Source organism: Chrysemys picta, chromosome 3, assembly GCF_011386835.1.
Source record: "Chrysemys picta bellii isolate R12L10 chromosome 3, ASM1138683v2, whole genome shotgun sequence".
Classification (NCBI taxonomy): Eukaryota; Metazoa; Chordata; order Testudines; family Emydidae; genus Chrysemys; species Chrysemys picta.
Genome location: NC_088793.1, coordinates 191043256 through 191060497, shown reverse-complemented (window position 1 = coordinate 191060497; position 17242 = coordinate 191043256).

The following is a 17242-nucleotide window of genomic DNA, read 5'->3' as shown; positions in this document are numbered from 1 at the left end:
TGAATGGACGAGGTATATCTTCATGCCAATGGTACTTGCGGCAGGTGCGGTGGAGGGCTGCCGTGAAAGAGTTAATGTTGGCAGTGCTGTTGGTGCAACATCAGAGATTACATGCAGCTTTCTTGGGTATGAGGCGTTAATGCAGAGAATCTAATGCTGGGTTATAGGGTGGTGGCAGAAATGTAATAGCCCATGTTGGAGTATGTACCTCATCAGGCCCTGTAGGGGTTAATGTGGGCCCGAGAGGCCCATTTACATTCCTGGTAGCACCTCTGTGTGTGTGTGTGTGTGTGTGTGTGTGTGTGTGTGTGTGTGTGTGTGTGTGAGAGAGAGAGAGAGAGAGAGAGAGAGAGAGAGAGAGTGAGTAAGTGAGAGTGAGAGTGAGAGAGAGAGAGAGAGAGAGAGAGAGAGAGAGAGCAAGTACCAGACTTACCTGATCATGACTCATGAGGCCCAGCTGGGCGGGAGCAGTCTGGTTAGTATAAAGCCAGGAAGTTGAGAGCAGAAGAGGGCTCCAGAGAGGGAATCTGCCTTCACTCTCTAGGAACAGAGAGGTGGGTAGGAGGAAACCCAAGGGAAGAATAAGCCATGGGATCCTAGCCCTGAAAGAAGGATCAACCCAGAGAAGTTATGGGGGAGAAAGGCTGGCTAGGAAGAAGTCCAGGGAAACAGCAGCAGGGAGGGGTTCCTGATATAGAAGAAGGGCTGGAGAGGGGAACTGATGAGAGGGCATGGTAGACCAGGCAGCCTGGAGGAACTAGTGCACTGGGTAACGGAACAACAGAAGGAGTAACCAAAAATCCTTCAAGAGTTTCAGCAGACCCAGCTACAAAAGAAACAGTCCTTGTTATCCTGACAGCCAGCAGTTTCGGTCGGCAAGGTGGTTGGAGGGGACACAATTTTGGGGCAAAGGTTCTAAGTCATCAGATTGGGCCGCAAGGTGGCTGAGGCCAGGTGACTGAGGAACTAGGGAAATCATGCACTCTATTATGCTTGAGCAACTGCTACAAAGTCTCCCTGGGGGGCACTAGGGTTTGGGTGTGGCGACACCAACATGTTATGTTAGAAGCAGCCAAAGGCATTCCAGGCACTCCTCCTGCAGATCCTAGAGAACCAAAAGAGGCAGTGGGAGACAGTTATATCTGCAGGTGCAACTGGCAAGGCTGGAAGAGCGGCAGCAATATTTGCTTGGGATTCTGCAGAAAGAAATCATCAGAGGTCACAGGACAGGTGAGAAAAGGAGGTTCAGGGGCCAGGAGGCCTGAGATCCAGCCAAGAGGGTGTTATGCCTGTGGGAGGGGACACCTGAAGACAGCATGTCCCTATATGCATTGCAACACATAGGCTTGCCCTGGGGGACAGAACAGGGGGAAATCAGCCCGTTGTCAAAACGTGGATGGGAGGGTCCCTCTCTTGCTAGTAGGGAAGTAGGACATTGAAAAAGGTATTGCCCTCACAGGGTGGTGAACCACACCCAGAGAAAGGGCAACAACCTCAGCAATGAGGACAAATGGAGGAGGTGTCCTGTGGAACAAGTACAGTGGCTGCAGGAAAAGCCAAAATGGCAGCAAGTTGGGGATGGTCAGACCCTTGCCTCAACTGGTATTAATCATGACACATGGGAGCCATTTTCCTTTAGGGAATGGAAGGAATGCCTGGAAACCCAAATGCCCAGAAAGGGCAGGACCAGGGTGGGTGAGGTGTCAAGGAATAGATCAAGAAGCCGAAGGGAGGCTAGAGAAAAAAGAAATGGGACATAGTTGATGGGAAACAAGCCAAGAACTCAAAGACCTGGGAGAAGACCCCAAGGTAGTGGGGAAAGAAAAGGATGCAAAAATAGAACAGGATTTATTGGAGAAAGAAGGCATAAGGGGATGTAAACAGCATAAGGGCTAGAGAAGCCCAGGATGTCCAGGAGGTGAGATCTCTTCCCACTCTTGCCCTATGCCTAGGGAGAAGGTAAAAGCCTTAGAATGTGGGGGGACAAGGACTGGTATAGTACATTGTAAATAAAGTGCCCAGTGCTGATCCTATGCAGGAGTACGTGAGGACTGTTTGTAGCGAGGAATCAGGTGAAAGAGGCCCATCTTGTGACAGCACCCCATCTGAAAACACATGGTTTATCACATGCTCATGTGTTTGCAAGATTGGGCCCTGAAGTGGCATTAGGAATATAGTCTTCCGATTAAATCCTCCGGTAACTAGCCTTCGGCAGGTTTGCTTTTGCAGGTGCAGGAGACCACATTATGAGCCGGTTTGAGCCTGTAGCTTCAACCCTATGTAGGGGAGGTGAGACACAGCTGAGCCACCTGATGAGGAGCTTTGCGACCCTGAATCACGATCGCTTGCCTGCTCCTCTCTTACTGAGTGTGGGGATGGGGAGAGCAGTGTAAGTTACTGAAGTCTTTTCCTGGTACGGCTCACTTCCCCCTCTGCTGCCTGGCGTGTAGGGTGGGGGAGTCCTGGCTGCACCTGTTCTCTGCCCCCGTGTTTGCAGCCCTGCTTCCCCCCATGCCCAGAGCTGCAATCCAGGCAGCCCCAACACAGCGTCCCCTTACATCCCTCTCTGGCCACCTTAGGGCTGGGGACAATCTAGTTCTCCATGAACAGTTTAACGAGTCAGCCAAAAAAATCACTTGTTTGAAGTGCTGTTGCCTGTGTGGTAATGGGATATAAATAGACCCAAACTGCTCCCTCTGGAGCAGCAGACCTAGAAAGCAACACTGGAAGAGGAAAAGAAGTATTTGTGAGCTTCTGGGGGTGAACTACAACCAATGCAGAGAAAAGAAATGGAAAGCAATTGGGCACTTCCTCCTAATATTAGATGAATGCAATTTTATGCTTAAACAGTTTAAGTTATTTTTTGTTTTGGGTCATGAAAGTCTGAATCCCAGACTTACCGGGAACCCCGGTTAATGTCGCGATATCAATAACTGTGACGGTGGCAGGGTTTCCCTGGTGATTATATCTCCCTCCAGGTGTCTAAGGGTTTGTTGAGCAATTAGTAAGAGGTTGAAACTGCTTGGTTTAGTGGTTACAGAAGAACACAAATGCAGTAATCCACTGCAAAACTCTTCTGCTGTTCATTAAAAATCCTTTACACATATCAGGAAACAAATACTAAACTCATGAGCAGCCTGAAGAGGAATTGTTTCTAGAAATACAGCAACATTCTGGGCTTTTAGTCGTGACTCACCCAGTCCTGAGTCCTGGTCTACACTTACATATTAGATCGCTCTGACTACATTGCTCAGGGCTATGAAAAATGTCATGCCCTGTGTGACCTACTTACGTCCTCCTAACCCCCACTGTAGACCCAGCTAGGTCAGGGGAGAATTATTGTGTTAACCTAGCGACTCTCTCTTGGGGAGGTGGATTAACTACGTTGATGGAAAATCCCCTTCTGTTCATGTAGGAAGCATCTACTCAACACGGCAATAGTGGCAGGGGTGTAGCTATGCTGCTGTAGCCACTGTTGTGTAGATGTACCCTGAGTCAACAGGAGTAGACACTGAGAACTGAACTGCCCCCTCCTGGGAGAGAACTGGTGGGAAGGCTGTTTGTGGGGAGGAACATGTTGGTAGATTCCCCTCTCCGAGTTCTGCATAAATGGTTCCATGGGGGAGAAGATGTTTGTCTCTCCAACTCCCAGTGCTCCAAGCTGTTGGTCCAGTCCTCCAACACCAGAACCTGCAGGAAACACAGCCATGTGGGAGGAACGCAACCCTCTGACTGTATGACAGCTCTTGGTCCCTGCGGCTTGGCTGTGGGACTCCAAGGCAGCTGCACTGAGAGTACTCCCTTGTCTGCTGCTGCTCCTATAAGCCCTCTTCCTCCCCATAAAAAGGGTTGCTCTGCATAACACCAGCCCTGCACTGGCCTGTTCCCATTCAGCAGAGGTTTTCCATTTCCCACCCTCTCAACCTGCATGAACCCTGGGCAGGGGTGTGACGTTATCCGATTAAAATATGGCCATATAGATCATTGTTGCAACCACTGTTATATATTTGCAGCAAATATTGTGCAAAGGTTATCGAGTGAGGTGTCTGTGAAAAGGTTATGATTGCTGGTTATGATTATGCTATCTGTACGCATATATCATTTTTGTATGTGACATTATAAGTATTGGAATATCCACCAGCTTTATGGGGATTGTCTGCCCCACTCTTTGCAGTTCACCCTAATTGAGTGACCACAGCCATCCCCCACTGGGACACCGGTCACAGCCAGATATGCCATGTAAGATATCTGCAAAAATGTTATAATTTGCTAGCTATGATAGTCTTGTTTATATGTTTGTATCACCTTTGTATTATGAGTTATAGATATGTATGAATGTCTTATTTCAAACTTGTGCTATGCTTCTGGGGGACACCCCCAGACAGTTTGGCATCAGCACTGCCTAGCCCGCTTGATGGCACATTAAGGACCGTCAGCTATACAACTGACCCATTGAGAGAAGGCAGATACACCTTATGACGCAGCAAGGCATGCAGGCACATGCCCGTGGATAGAACTCTAATACCTTTTCTTCACTTGCAAGTTTAGAGCGCATTAAATCAGCCCCCGGCGCCCTAACTCCTGAGGTGTCCACACTGGCAAGGCACGTAGAGCGCCCGGACTCCACGGCTGGAGCGCTCCTGGTAATCCACCTCCACAAGAAACGTAAAGCTTGCTGCGCCCCAGCTGGAGCGCCGTGGTGCCAGTGAGGACGCCTTGGTCTATTAATGTTCTCTGATCAGCCTCCAGAAGTGTCCCACAATGCCTGTTCTAGCCACTCTGGTCATCACTTTGAACTCTACTGCCCTGCCCTCAGGTGACCAACCGTCAGACCCACCTTTTAAATTCTCTGGGAATTTTGAAATTTCCCTTCCTATTTGCTCATCCAGGTGTGGAGTGCTCTCAGCGAATCTTTCCAGGTGACCATGCCTCCATGCGCCAGTATAGAGCAATGACGAGGTGCTGGACCTCATCAGTGTTTGGGGGGAGGAAGCTGTCCAGTCCCAGCTGCGCTCCAGCCCTAGGAATTATGATACCTATGGGCAGATATCAAGGGCCATGATGGAAAGGGGCCATGACTGGACGCAGTGCAGTGCAGGGTTAAAGTGAAGGAGCTGCGCAATGCCTACCGCAAAGCGCGGGAGGCAAACCGCTGCTCCAGTGCTGCCCCCACAACCTGCCGTTTCTACAAAGAGCTGGACATGATACTTGGGGGCAACCCCACCTCCACTCCGAAGACCACCATGGACACTTCAGAAGCCGTAGCAACACAGAGTTCAACAAGGCAGGAGGAGGAAAGTGGGAGCGAGGGTGCTGAGGAGGAGGGTGGCCCAGAGCCAGAGGACGGCCCAGCATCCCTAGATGCATGCAGCCAGGAGCTGTTTTCAAGCCAAGAGGAAGGTAGGCAGTCGCAGCGGATGGTGCTTGGGGAAGAACAAACAGCAAAGGAGGTGCCCGGTAAGTGGCTTTTATTTTGGGAAGGTAGTTGTTTGGTATGGGCTCTTGGGGCGAGGAGGATTAGGGCTGCGTGCATGCCTAGATGCAGAATAGGGTGTTGATGTGCTCTCTCACATCACGGTAATCGGCCTCAGTGATCTCTTCAAAGATCTCATGCAGAAGCTGGGCAATCCGCTTGCGCAGGTTCCTTGGCAGAGCTACTGTGCTCCTTGTCCCACTAAGGCTAACATGTCCGCGCCACTGTGCCATGAGGGGCGAGAGGACCATTGCTGCACACAGGCAAGTGGCATAAGGGCCAGGGCGGAAGCCGCATTGTAGTAGAAGACCCTCCTTTGCTTCCCAGGTCACCCTCAGCAGCAAGATACCTTCCAGGACTAACTCATCCTGTGGAAAATGTGGGGACAGTGTTCCGTATAGGGCCCCCCTGCCGCTGTTGGCTCTCCCCCAGGCACAAAACCATCCCCAGAGGACACTACGGCCCTGAAACAATCATTCCCCCTTGCCCCTGTGCTTACTCACCATTTGGGGCTCCTGTGGGTTACGTGCGCTCGTTTTGAGACCGGTACTTTCTGCTATTGTGTACACTGTACTGGTCTTTAAGTACGGCCGAATCATTGCTCTGTATAGTGTGAACAATGCTGCCTCTGTTAAGTGTTGCAGTTTGGCTTTACAGATGCAACCTTGAGATCCCAGCCGTCCTTGTTATCAACGGCCGAAAGACTACAAAGAATCAGGAAGTGTACCAAAGAGGACCTGCTGCATGAAATCATGAAATCATGCAGCAGTCCCTTACTGAAAATCAAAAAGTACAGGAGCAGCGGGAGACTGATAGGAGGCTCCGCCAGCAGAATGCAGATTGCTGACACCAAAGCCCGGAGCGTCTCATAAGCATTATGGAGCGCCAAGTGGACTCGATACAGGCACTCGGACCAGATCGGCGCCTCCCCCCCCCACAGCTCTTGTCTCAAAAATCTTTCCCTTGTGCCCCCATGTCATCACGAACCCACTTCCCCCAACATCTGGTTTCTTACCGCCACCAGCTGCCTCCAACCCCTGTAGCTTCACTACCCAGCCCTGCAAACTATGACCCTTACCCACTGCACTCAACCCCCATCACCATGCATTTTAGCCAGCCTGAAGTGCCGCACTCATTGTGCGGCACTCCAGACAGGAAGGCTGAATATGATAACAAGACATATGAAAATCTGTGATTGTCCCATTCCCCACCCCACCCCCTTCCCTCCTCCCACACAGCACAGATGTGTCATGCCCTTTCTGTTTCCACAGCAGTTGTGTTTCTTTTCAATAAATGAATTTTTTGGCTTTGAAAACATTCTTTATTGCATTAAGTAAAAGATACTGTAGCCCAGGAAATCAACAGACACGGCAAGTCAGTGCATCATACGTAGCAAACACAGATGCCTACTAGCATTGGAGCCACTGCACTTCACTCCCTTGCAGGGCACCGGACATTACTGGTGGCTTTCAGCCTCAAATTGCTCCCTCAAGGCATCCCTAATACTTACAGCCCCGAGCTGGGCCCCTCTAATAGCCCTGCTCTCTGGCTGTTCAAATTCAGCCTCCAGGTGTTGAACCTCCATGGTCTATGCCTGAGTGAAGCTTTCATCCTTCCCTGCACAAATGTTATGGAGGGTACAGAACGAGGCTATAACTGTGGGGATGTTGTCATCGGCCAGGTCCAGCTTCCCATACAGACAGTGCCAGCGGCCCTTTAAATGGCCAAAAGCACATTCCACAGTCATTCTGCACAGACTCAGTCTGTTGTTGAAATGTTCCTTGCTGCTGTCAAGGCTCCCTGTGTAGATTTTCATGAGCCACGGCATTAAAGGGTAAGCGGGGTCTCCAAGGATCACAATGGGCATTTTGACTTCCCCTATGGTGATCTTCTGTTCTGGAAAGAAAGCCCCGGCTTGCAGCTTCCTGAACAGGCCAGTGATCCGAAAGATGTGTGCATCATGCACCTTTCCAGACCAGCCTGCATTAATGTCCATGAAATGCCCACGGTGATCCACAAGTGCCTGGAGAACCATAGAGAAATACCCCTTCCTATTTATGTACTCGGAGGCTAGGTGGGCAGGTGCCAGAATTGGAATATGCGTCCCATCTATCACCATCTATCACCCCTCTGCAGTTAGGGAAACTTTCCCACTCTGAATTGGTTAGTGATTGATTGGTAGCTGTCTGGAGTTGCCAGCTTCCAGATTGCAATAGGTACCCACTTCTCCACCGTCAGGGCAGCTCTCAATCTCGTGTCCTTGCGCCGCAGGGTGGGGGCGAGCTCAGCACACAGTCCCATGAATGTGGCTTTCCTCATCCGAAAGTTCTGTAGCCACTGCTCGTCATCCTAGACTTGCATGACGATGTGATCCCACCACTCAGTGCTTGTTTCCCGAGCCCAAAAGCAGCGTTCCACTTGTGATGAGTTGAATCACAGAAACCCCCTGGGAGCTGCTACCTGTTGTGCCAAGACTACTTCTGCCCCTGCTTTCCTGCACTGGCAGCTTAGGACTTCCGTACCCTGCCCGGTTTGAGCCAGACCCGCTAGCCTGCTGCAAACCCAGACCCAGGTCTGAACCACGTCCCCTAACAGCTGTAGGCTTACCTGAAAGCAGCTTACAGAAGTGTTCTTGTCTTTAACACTCAGATGCCCAACTCCCAGTGGGGTCTAAACCCAAATAAATCCGTTTTACTCATAAATTATTCGCCCTCTATAACACTCAGAGAGAGATATGCACAGCTGTTTGCCCCCCCCTTCCCACAGGTATTAATACATACTCTGAGCTAATTAATAAGTAAAAAGTGTTTTTATTAAACACAGAAAGTAGGATTTATGTGGTTTCAAATAGTAACAGACAGAACAAAGTGAATTACCAAGTAAAATAAAATAAAACACTCAAGTCTATGTCTAATACAGTAAGAAACTGAATACAGATAAGTTCTCCCCCAGAGAGATATTTCAGTAAGTCTCTTTCACAGACTGGACATCTTCCTCGTCTGGGCACAGTCTTTTCCTCTGGTACAGCCCTTGTTCCAGCTCAAGTGGTAGCTAGGGGATTTCTCATGACTGCAGCCTCCTTTGTTCTGTTCCACCCATTTATATATCTTTTGCATGAGGTGGGAATCCTTTGTCCCTCTGGGTTCTCCCCCCTCCCCCTTCTCAATGGAAAAGCACTAGGTTAAAGATGGATTCCAGTTCAGGTGACATGATCACATGTCACTGTAAGACTTCATTACCCACTTGCCAGCACACACGTATACAGGAAGATTTACAGGTAAAACAGAGCCATCTGCAGTCAATTGTCCTGGTAAATGGGAGTCATCAAGATTCCAAACCACCATTAATGGCCCACATGTTGCATAATTACAATAGGCCCTCAGAGTTATATTTCCTATTTCTAGTTTCAGATACAAGAGTGGTACATTTATACAAATAGGATGATCACACTCAGTAGATTATAAGCTTTGTAATGATACCTTACAAGAGACCTTTTGCATGAAGCACATTCCAGTTACATTAGCATATTTTCATAAAATCATATAGAATGCAACATCACACCACTGTGGTAAGCATGTCCGCGAACGCCACAAGCAATCTCGTGCCGTATGCGTTATGCGAGTCGATATCATTGTTGGACTCCTCACTGTCAGTTTGTAGCTTAAGGAGTAACTTGACTGCAATTTGTGACGTGCTGGCGAGACCCATCAGCACATTCCTCACAAGTTCAGGATCCATTCCCACAGACTGAAAGGGAAGACAGAGTGCGCAGTACAAAAATTGTTGAAAGATGGCGCCAAATGTGGATGGAAGCACAGGGATTGCTGGGATGCGAAACGATGCATCACGGGGCATTGGGACAGGACCCAGAATGCCCCGCATCCCCCACCCCTTCCCACAAGCCACAGTGCCAGAATGGGAAGAGGCGCTCTGTAGGATAGCTGCCCATAATGCACCGCTCCCAATGCCGCTGCAAGTGCCACAAATGTGTCCACGCCACTGCGCTTGCAGCTGAAAGTGTGAACACATGGCAGCGCTTTCCCTGCTGCGGTCTCCGAGGGCTGGTTTAACTCAAAGCGCTCTACATCTGCAAGTGTAGCCATGCTCTAAGGCTTCCAATCCATGTGCTGGGCAGCTTGTGTTTGAAACAAAGGAAGCACCGACCACATGGCAAAAGACTATAAAAGGCAACTGCATCGTCTCCATTTGGTCTTCAGTCCTGCTTCTTACCTCTGGAGGAAGGAACCTTGCTACAAACTGAAGCTGTGAACAATGGACTGAATGACCCATCCAAGCTGTGGATGTACTCCAGAGACTTGACTTAAGCCAGCAGTTTATTCCACACTACAAGCCTGAACCAAGAACTTTCCCATTACTGTATGTAATTGATTCCTTTAACCACTTTTAACTTTCTTTCTTTCTTTCTTCCTTCCTTTCTTTCTTTCTATAAATAAATCTTTAGATTTTAGATACTAAAGGATTGTCATCAGCATGTTTTTGGGTAAGATCTGAGTTATATATTGACCTGGGTGTGTGGCTGGTCCTTTGGGATCAGAAGAACCTATTATTTGATGAGACTGGTTGTAAAGAACGACTCATCTCTGAATCCAGTGTTTTTGGTGGTGATATAAGAACTGGAATGCCTGAGGAAACTGCCTTTATGTTTTCTTGTTAGCCAGTGTGGTGAAACAGAAGTTCATTTTTGTGGCTGGTTTGGTACCTCTTATAAAAGAATAACCACCAGTTCTGGGTTGTGTTTGCCCTATTTCTCAGCAGTTCGTCCTGAATTTGGCATTCTCTGCTGTGACCCACTAAGGCACGGTTACATTGTACTCCCTTGTCTGCTGCTGCTCCTGTAAGCCCTCCTTCCCGTCATAAAAAGGGTTTCTCTGCATAACAGCCTTACCCTGGCCTGTTCCCATTCAGCAGAGGCCTTCCCATTTCCCACCCTCTCAACCTGCATGAACCGTGGGCAGGGGTCAAACTGGGAAAAAGACTATAATGGCGATGCTCTGCCAAGCTGTGCCCACGTGTGCTGCCAAAATGGGGCATCGTGACAGTAGACTGGGCAGATCTGTGAAACCGCCTCTCCTTTCTTACCGGCTTTCCGGGCTAATGAAATAACTCACAATGTTGCCATTTACACTGGCATCTGCATGACTATTTTGCTGATGTGAATGGGGCAATCCACATCTCTCAGAGTTGTTAGCCATGCTCAGGCAGACACTGCTGCATTGGTTACACTTGGGGCACATTTCTGAAGCATTCTTTACAAGCAGAACAGCTACTGACTTATCAGGTTTTCTAATGAAGGCTGAGATTCTGGAGCAGCCAAGGCAGCTTGGGAAGAGACACTGGTACCCTGCACACTGGCTCAATGCAAGTCCTCATCCTGATGCCACATGTGGCCTGCTGAGATGTCCATGGAAAATGGGAGATGGTGCCAGGGAGACAGCCAGCTCCTTTGTGATCCAAGTGCAAAGGGTACGCTCTGGTCTCAAGGAAGGATTTTAGGAGTTGGTCCTCTCTTATAATGGTAGCATCTCTGCTTTAGTCTTCTAGGTCACTTAATTATTGATCCAGTGTAGAGATTGATTGACTGATTGATTGATTAAACACATTGCTTCAGTTTCTTAGAAGAATTAAGGCTTAGTTTGACACTATTTTTTGCTCCCCTCTTAAAAATAGTGAAGGAGGCAGAACTGGAGTGGACTTTGGCTTTGGCTAGGGTTACCATACGTCCAGTTTTTCCCAGACATTTCCTCTGTTTTGATCCCCACCCTCGGTCTGGACGGATTTTTTAAATAAGAGGAAATGTCCAGGATTTTTGCAGAGCGGACATTGCAGGCTCCGTGTCCTGATTGATTCCTGGAGCATGTTTTCCACTGCATGCCAGATGGTGAAGACTGGACATGCAGAAGGTACCTAATTAAAAGCACTAAATTTGGGAATAAAAAACGTCAGTCACAGGTTTTTTGATATGCCCTGAAGTTTGTCAGAGATTTATTTGCAAAAACTTTCTGGTAAGGGCGAGTCAGCTGTCTTGCTGAATACAACATTAAATATTATGGAATAGATGATGCAGCTCTTCTCTGTTTTACATTTTCTTAATCAGTATTTCTAAGCTGATTTTACATTTTAAATGTACTCTTAAACCTTCATAGAGTAATTATTCCAGATTACTACATATTTAACTCACTGAAACAAAGACATTATTTTCAGGGCCGGCTCTAGGATTTTTGCCGCCCAAAGCAAAAACAATTTTGGCCGCCCCCCCCCCCCGCTTCTTTAATTACCCCACCCCCGGCCTCGCCTCAACTCCGCCCCTTCCCCAAATCCCCAGCCCTGCCTCCTCCCCCCAGGCTCTCAAGTCTGGGAGGGAGGGGGAGCAGCGACGCGCGAAACAGCTGTTTCGCGCGCCGCAGCCACTCGGGATCTCCCCCTCCCTCCCAGGGTTGAGAGCCTGGGAGGGAGGGGGAGACTCCGAGTGGCCGCGGCGCGGGTGCCGCTTCTCCCCCTCCCTCCCAGGCTCCCAAGCCTGGGAGGGAGGGGGAGCAGCGGCACGCGAAACCGCCGCTCGGGATCTCCCCCTCCCTCCCAGGTTTGAGAGCCTGGGAGGGAGGGGGAGACCCAGAGCCGCCGCGGCACGTGAAACAGCTGATTCGCGCGAATCAGCTGTTTTGCGTGCGGTGGCAGCAGCAGCGGAGGTGAGCTAGGGCGGCCGGGGCACATTTTTAGGGGCGGCATTCTGGCGCCGGCCATGCCGCCCCTAAAAATGTGCCGCCCCAAGCACCAGCTTGTTTTGCTGGTGCCTAGAGCCGGCCCTGATTATTTTAAATTAATCAGTCACAGAGGTTTAGTATGGTTTCAGAGTAGCAGCCATGTTAGTTTAGTATGTTCATTGCTTTTAGTAAAAGGGAACACTAATTTACTTTGTGTGATCTCCATAACAATAGACATGTTTGAAATTTCACCAACTTCAAAGATTTTAGGCATAACAAAGGATTTTATATCTTGCTAGGTACTGATTTTGCTGGAGGGTTCTCTTAAAACTAGTTCATCAGATAGTCAGAAGTAAAGAAAGGAAACTCTTTGTCCAGATATCTGAAAGGAAAGGGGTGTTGTTCCTTTAAGGGCTCTCTTCAATGGTGGGGAGGTGAGGGGATCAGGGAGGGGAGAAAGGGATGGACAGAAAGGACAGGAAGACTTTGGAAGCAAGTTTTTTTTACAATAGTAATTAAAATTAAAATGTGTATTTTAGATAAGGGTGGTCTTTTGAAGGATTCATTAAAAAAACGATATGTCTGAAGATCCAAGCATTTAAGGCTAAAGATGACTGCGCATCTAAAAATCTATGCAAGGATTTTTTAGAGATGTGATTTTATAATCTTCACCAACTCACTAATGAAATATTTTTAAAGCAAATTTTAAACTAAGGTCCTGTGGACTAACATGTTCTGAGTAAATATTACGGTAATGCACAGCTGTTTTTGTCAGTAAATTCAGAAACTGGCAGTATATACCTGGGGGTTGGCAAATGCCTGTTAAATGGCTTCATTACCACTTGAGAGGCTCTTTAACAGTTTCAATGTTGTGCTAATAGGTCTGGCAGGCTGGAGGCTTTTTCACTTTTAAGTTACTAGATCCCTGCAAGGACAACAAGACTCCATTCTGGGGGTCAGGAGGTGAATCCATCCCTCAGAGGTGGGCAGGTGCTGGGTGGAAATGCTGCTGGTTCCAGGTGCCCTTAATTCCCCGATTCCTTGGCGCATTTGAGTCTCTGACAGGTTCTCGTTCCCTTGCAGCAGGAGGATGTCACAGCCAAATTGATGTACCAGCTCCGCATCATCTGGCACTTGCACCAGGTGCCTGAGACACTGCAGGGGCTGTGCCTCTGAGGCCACCAGCAACTCCCACTCCCTGCTGCAGGTACTGCTCTGGCTCACTGTAAATGGGGAGCTAGTGGAAGGGGAAATGGAGTTCTCTGGCACTCACTAAAAGTGAAAGTGGTGGATTCTCCATCTCTTGATGTCATTGAATTAAGACTAGATGCCTTTCTGGAATGTGTTTGCTGAAAAAGTAACCATTGTGCTATACAGGAAGCCTGTGATATTCAGGGGGTTAGATTAGATGCTCTAAAGGTCTCTTCTGGCCATAAAGTCTACTAATTTCGGAAAAACTGAGTGTAGCATTGGGAGCAGCCTCTGATGTTTTACTGTCTAGCCGGCTTGCTTCCTAGAATGAACACGCATTGAGTGGGGTGATCTACAGGGAATAGCTCAAACCTTCAATGTGTCTGGCCAGCGGCAGGACATTAGCACTTCAAGGGAGGGTTGTGTGTGTGGCAGTGACATCACAAAGGCCTTTTGCAGGACCTCAGTCTATTGGTCAAAGGTGGGGGGAGGTGGTGACCTCACAGAAAGATGCTGACATCAGCCAGGCAGGACAGGGGCACAGGGCCAGGGAAACCTCAGAGACCCCTGTGGCTTTGCTTCAGCAAGTCTCCTTCTCGAGGTCTCTCTTTGAGGACTGAGAGAGTATTAGGGTTCATGTACATGAGCGCGAGGAGGAGCCTCTTTTGAGTTTTCTCCTTTCCTTTTACTGATTTTACTAGAAAACAGACATCCCTGTTTAGAAGGTAAGAGCCTCCGAGAGGTTTGGAACCTGTTCAGTCTGATCCACCTGGTGCCAGCTGAATTCTAGGCATGGAAAACACTAGTTTAAGGTGGCAGAATTTTATTACCCCCCCTGGGATTTTGTCCCGTAGAATCACTGGGGACATTAGGGTTTGTCCTTTTTGTTTTACCTTTTCCTCCATCCCTCCTTCCTTTCTCTTCATCTCTAACTTCTTTTGTCCTTTCTCCTGTTCCCCTCCCATCACCAGGAGGTGTGAGTGTGTGTGTGTGTGTGTTGCTGTGGGTGCTCTGCATCTCCCATTGTGGGAGGTCCATCCAAAAATGTTGGGCTGAAATAGTGCTCGGACAGTGATCCTCACCGTTGACCTGGGCCATCCTTTGGGCTCTCTGGTGAGAATTCTCAGCCTCCCGCCCCTCAGTCTCTACCCTGATTGGCTGAGCAAGGGGTTATTGACAGGGAGGAGACTCAGGTCCTTGTTGTTCTCTTTTAAGACCAAGTAAATGAGTCATAACCAGTCATATGGTTGATGAATTTTGCTGCTTCTCTGCAATAATTGTCTCTGAGCAGTTCATGAACTGTTGTTGGTCTGGAGCTCATTTGAGAGTCCCTGCAGCAGCCACCTGTGGGAGCCTGCAGGAAGGGTCAGAACAGGGATAGGAAGAGCTGGGAGGGTGGACACTAAGACCCAATGGTGTCCCAAATTTTCAAGTGCCCTACACAGCTGCATATTCTGCATATGTCTAAGGACGGCCCTGATTCCAAGGTCTTGAGCCATAACAGAACAGGTCTTTCTGCTGCTTATTACAAACTTTACCAGAGCGTCTGAACTCTTAGAAGGTCCCTTTTCACAGGTGTGTGACCTTCAGAGACAGACCTAAACAAGCTGAGCTTCCAAGGCCTCTTGCCACTTTGCCAGCTCCTGCACACAGAGGGCAGGAACTTCCAGTGATGAAGACAGCAGGACCGTTTCCCACCTCAGGAGTGCCAGGTTCTCCTTTATGGGTGGGAGGAGAACGACAGGCCTTTCTTTCGTCGGGTGAATGCAGACAATAGAGCTAACTGTCACATACCCCTCTTCTGCCAGCCTGTAGAAGCAAGGTAGTCTGGGTTACAAGTCAAGGGGAAGCTCCAGAGGGAAGCCATATTTGAAAGAAGTAGCAGAAAGACCCAGGAGATTATATTGGCTCTAGTGATGGGGTGTACCTTCATGGGCCTCTGCTGGAGGCTCCACTGCTTCGCTACACCCCAACCCGGGAAACAACTTTCTAAGAGTTAAAGAGACCAGCACTTGGGCACTTGGAGTTAAAGAGCAGCACTAGAGAGGCAATTTTGGTCTTTCAGCAGCCATAAGGGCTGGAGATCAGATTTTGCTGATCTCTGGTCAAGGCCCAGCAGGCTGAGATAAAAATAGCTGCCTTCCAGTAGCAAGGCAATTCTGGAAGCATAGAGATGGGATGCTCCCTATGCTGTAGTCAAAGGGCTTATTTCAGGCCACAATCAGCAGCAGAAGTTCAAGAAGAACCCGGCTGATTTTATTCTAGAAAGGGAATTAAGTCCCACAAGGGAAGGAAACTGCTATTCATCTATAACTGGCCCTGAAGGATAAGGAACTTCTATTTATTATACCCTGGAAGAGGTTTGAAGTGTATGACTCAACCAGAGGGCTGAGCCACAGAAGACTCACAGAGGTTGAGTGACAGCCTGCAGAGGGTGCTGAGAGCAGCAGAGAGTGGAAGCACTGCGCTCAACCACCAGGGGGCACTCAAGGGGGTGAGTGCAACTCAGCACAGCGTCATTACCGCATCACTGAAATTAGGGGGCCTGGGAGGGGCCTGTTTATTTGAACTTAACTGAACCTGAAAAACCCCCAGTTGTAAGGACTCATAATATTATCAGTGCAGTTGTATATTAAAATATATTACAAAGTTATTGTATTTGTGCAGCAGGAGAACTGGAAATTGTGCATTGTTTTTAGAAAGTTTTTTTGTAGCTTCCCAATGGCCAAATGAATCAGTGTTTTGTTTTAGAATAACAACAGGCTGGGGTCTAAGGCCCAAGTTTGAATCAAGTTCCTTGTGTCACAAACGTAATCAGATTTTTATAAAAATCTGAGTGAAATATGAGACAGACTGAGAGCTCTAGAGGCCAAAGCCTTTGCACTGGATGAAATTCACCTGTGTTGAGAAAGGATTTCTGTAACGTGTAAGCCTTTCGCTGCCCAGAGCAGGGGAGAGCTACAGACACAGGAGCCACTCATTGGCCATCTCCAGTGCACAATTACAATTTAAAAGCAAGTGGAGCCCTGCCCCCTAGTGCTTACAATCTAAACAGACAAAGGGTGGGAGGGGAAACAAAGAATCAGGGAGCAGAACTGACTGGCCCAAGCTCACAGTGCAGGAAAGCAGTGGCGCTGGGAACAGAACCCACTAAACCACGTTGCCTCTCGGAGAAAGGGGTCTCCATGGTGGTGCTGTTTGGTTCAGGGCAGAGGCACCAGTAGGGGTGGGCCAGGGATGGGGTCTTGGTTTATGCAGATTCAGTGGTTCCGTCACATTATGTAAGTAGGGCAAAAGGCTGCAGCTGCTAACTCCAGTTGGAGTCGGTGTTTTGTGGGGGCTGTGCAACCACTTACCTGTACATTCAATGAAACCTGAAGGGACCTTGTTATCAGTTTGAAATCTGGGTTATTTAAAATAAATGAGATTAACGTGGTTGCAGCTGCTACATTTGCCCACTGCATGTGCTTTCAACTTCTGTGCCCGAACAATCCCTTCCCCACCCATTGTTTTTACATGTTTTTCTCTCCCCTGTTGCTGGCGAAAGACACACAAACAGCAGCAGAAGCTGATCGATTGACTCAATATGGGAAATTGGGAAAGTGGCTGTACGTCAAGTGCTGTCAAGGGCATGATGCAAACAACAGGAAAATGATGTTTTCTTCTAAGCCAATTCATATGTAGTCATCTGAGTGGTGTTACTTGTAACAGTGACTAATTAAGTTTCAAATAATGTGTGTGATTGTTTTTTTAAACTGCGTGCCTTTAAAAACGTATGTGATCACCAACCCCAATGGCAAACTATAGCACTTTTCCATCAACAATAACAACCATTTATTGTAAAAATCAGATTGCT